Raw genomic sequence first — 3,524 nt, forward strand, 5'->3', positions numbered from 1 at the left:
AATCCATATGTCTGCACTGTGGAAGTGTTTCAGGTTGTAGTCAGTTTGGCCATGCTGGGAATTAGCACTGGCAGTTGGGAATGTGCATCATTCAGTGTGCTGAAATAAAATCTCAATCCCTTGTCTGTTGGCAGTCGACCATAGGAAATTTATGAGACAGGAGGGAAGTATGGAGAGAGGTGGACTCATTCCTGGATTGTTGGCCAGGGATCAGTGCTGGGATTCTATTTGCTCAGAGCAAAGGACAAAATCAATATTTCATGCTTTGTTTAATGGTGATGGTGTGAGGCAAGATCCCAGACCATGCCATGTGTACGGTATGTGTTTCATGCAATGACAAAATGCAAAATTAGACATTAAACCATTTTTTTATGTCTTAATAAGGTTTAGAAATGAGCTCGGTATACTGCATATAGTGGTTTCATTAAATCCAAAGATTTATAGAAATAAATGCAGAACTTTTATAAAGTACGTAAGATACGGAATGCCAAAGAAAACAGGAAATGAATTGACGCATGCATGAATTTATCTGTATTATCTGAAAAGGAGAGAGAGAGATGGCCAAGCTGTGGGGCGTGCCCAGCACTGGCATCAACCCTCATCAGACTCTCAGCGCCAGCACATGTGGAAGTGCTTAAAAGGCCATGAGCTGCAGCACCACAAGTCCCGCTGAGCTGAGACAAAGCAAATTACTCTCTGCTGGAGCACCATGGGCCACTGCCAATATGAGAAAACAACCAGCCTTCAACCTTACAACCACAATCGAAGAGTCATGAAGGAGTAAAAATGATGTGCAACATCCCACCTTTAGCGTGCAAGCTGGATTTGGTTTGGAGGTTTATGTGATGGTTTGCTCCTGACATGAGGATGACATGGAGTTGTGAGCACAATAAATCTAGCTATCAAATGAATTACTGTTTTTGTGTTGGTTTTTTTATTGATTCTATAAAATAGAAAGATACTACGGGTAATCCACACTTTCAGCAACTGGCATTTGTATAGAAAATATCAGATATTTTTTTCAATAAAAGCAATGCATATTTAACTGAGTGCCTGATATTTAACTAGTTTGTAGAACAAATAATAAAAAAATGGATTTATATTGACCTACAAATGTTCTCCAGCCATAAATTGTCACCACAATTGTACAAGAGGACTTTAGACATTACATTTTCCCTTCACACCTTTTTCAGCATCACAATGATTCTATAAACAACCCAGATCCCTGAAAAAATATGCTTTACAAGGGGCTGGACTGGAAGATCTTGAGTGGTCTACTATAGAGCTCTGTCCACAACCCTGTTAAACACCTTTGGGATGAACTGGAATGAGAACTGCACCCCAGGCTTCCTCACATCACCTAACTAACCTAACTAACACCCTTGTAGCTGAATGAGCACAAATCTCCCCAAGCACACTCCAAAATCTGGGGGAACATCTGGTGGTTATTATAATAGCAAATGTGGAATGGGATTTTCACATTTAAATCTTATGATCAGGTGTCCACAAACTTTTGTCATTATAGTGTAGCTGAATGAAAAAAAGAATTGCAATGTAAAATGTAATCATCTTTCACTGCTCTGGAGACAGAAATGTAAAATCTTTGTTATTGTTGAATTTTTTTTTTTATGTTATACCCATAAATGCTTTACAATGAAAATTTAATTAATGGATGGAGAAACAACTAAATTAATACAAACTGCTTCTTAAAAAAAAGAAAAAAAACTCTCTATGTTAATGTTACGTTTGACTTATCGCACACGAGTGACATGAATACGCCTTATCATGCACAAGTAGCTGAATGATTTTGACATATTTAGGTGTGGAGCTCATTAAAGTTGGTGCCACTCGAAACACCTCAAACGTCACATTCCTAACACCCATTTGGGTCCGACATATAAATATTTTCTGTCAGAATCAATGTTATTGTGGCTACATGTAGTCTTTGTCTTTATATACAAATTGATTGAATGGATTATTTAGATCTTTACAAGAATAGTGATAGAAAAGTGTTCGTATCGATACAAATTCAGTTTCTAGGTTTAATTGCTTTTCCAATCTAGTATTTGAGTACATTAGGTCCAAGAAATAGAATTTTACAGAACATTCAAAGCAAACTGACAGATTTTTTAATTCCATTTCCCAACCCTGCTATTGTGTCTCTTCTGATAAAATATATTTGGCCCAAACTGCACAGAAGTTCTCAAAGATGTAAAGCATTAGATACAATTGCTTTAAAAGATCCATGAGTGAGCCATCATGAATGTGGTTCCATGGAGACCATTAGCATGTGTGGTACACGCCATCCAGTGAGATCAGCGGCTCCACCACAATAACGCTGTCTCTGAGGCGCCACCAAACACTGCCAGTTTCTCAGGCTAAAAGCATCCGCCCTTCTCCGAGCAAAAACTAAACTTCTCGGATCCTTCTGTTTTTACACCGGTCTGTATTTTCATTGCATGAGACGAACTCGAAGCTATAACATGCACTCTTAAATGAGAATGCAGGGAATTTAGAAATGTACAGTAGATTGTAATATGGGGCTGAAGGTCTTCAGAGGTTTAAAAAAAAATGAATTACCATCGGGCTTTGCAACAGCTGGATGCCACCAGAGGCGGCCTGTTAACTGTTGCTAAAGCCCTTAAAGGGCACTTGGACTGTTTCATGCATACTTGAACTGCAATCACAAATGTCTCTGAAATTTCAGAGTCCCAGTAATACCTTAAAGTTTCCCCACATTATGATGTAATAAACCCAGGAATGTATGAGGCTTTAAAAATACTTCCAGCCAAACCTGATCAATATGGAAGAATTCCAGGTAGCATGTGGACAGCCACGCTGATCTAATCAACACCAGACTCTCGACTTTTTTTTTCGTGGAACCCACCGTTTGAATAACTTTACCAATTTACACAGAGTTTTAGAGCCTACTAATATTCAATGCACATCATACAATTTCTGGACAAAAGTTTGTGGACACCTGGAAATAAGTGCTTTTTGAACATTACATTCCACATTTAGTTCCTATTTGCTGTTATAAAGCCGTCCATTCTTTTGGGAAGATGTTCCACTAAATTTTGTAGAGATTTTGCTCATTCAGCCAATAGGCTGTTAGTAGTGTTAGTAGTAAGTCATGTAGTGATGTAGGTGAGGTGAGGAGACCTGGGATGCAGTCATTGTTCCAATTCATCCTAAAAGTGTTCAATATGGTTGAGGTCCGAGCGCTATAGTATGTCTATCAAGATCTGAGGTTTGGATTTCCTAGTTTAAGTGAGGGGAAGATCAAATGCTACCACATCCAAAGACATCCCACACAATTATGTGCCTGCAAATTTGCGGAAACAGTTTGCGGATGACTGGAAAAGTCTGGTGTTCAAAAACCTTTGTTCATATAGTGTATGTGCTTCACATAAATCAGTTAAAAGCTCTTCACCCTAAAATACAATCATGAAAATATTTCAGAAGGTTTTTCCGTTAATGTAAAAGCAATTAATGCCTTTTCTAAGTTTTCCATTTATAACTAT

General features: G+C 38.2%; 1 long non-coding RNA gene across 1 annotated transcript; it reads left to right on the forward strand.

Annotated features, from left to right (window-relative positions):
• Positions 1 to 226: 226 nt before the first annotated feature.
• LOC124389441 lies at positions 227 to 911 on the forward strand. Its single transcript, XR_006926585.1, has 2 exons — positions 227 to 317; positions 547 to 911. It is a non-coding gene; the product is annotated as an uncharacterized LOC124389441 (long non-coding RNA).
• The last annotated feature ends 2,613 nt before the right edge of the window (positions 912 to 3,524 follow it).

Source organism: Silurus meridionalis, chromosome 7, assembly GCF_014805685.1.
Source record: "Silurus meridionalis isolate SWU-2019-XX chromosome 7, ASM1480568v1, whole genome shotgun sequence".
In the NCBI taxonomy this organism is placed as follows: domain Eukaryota; kingdom Metazoa; phylum Chordata; class Actinopteri; order Siluriformes; family Siluridae; genus Silurus; species Silurus meridionalis.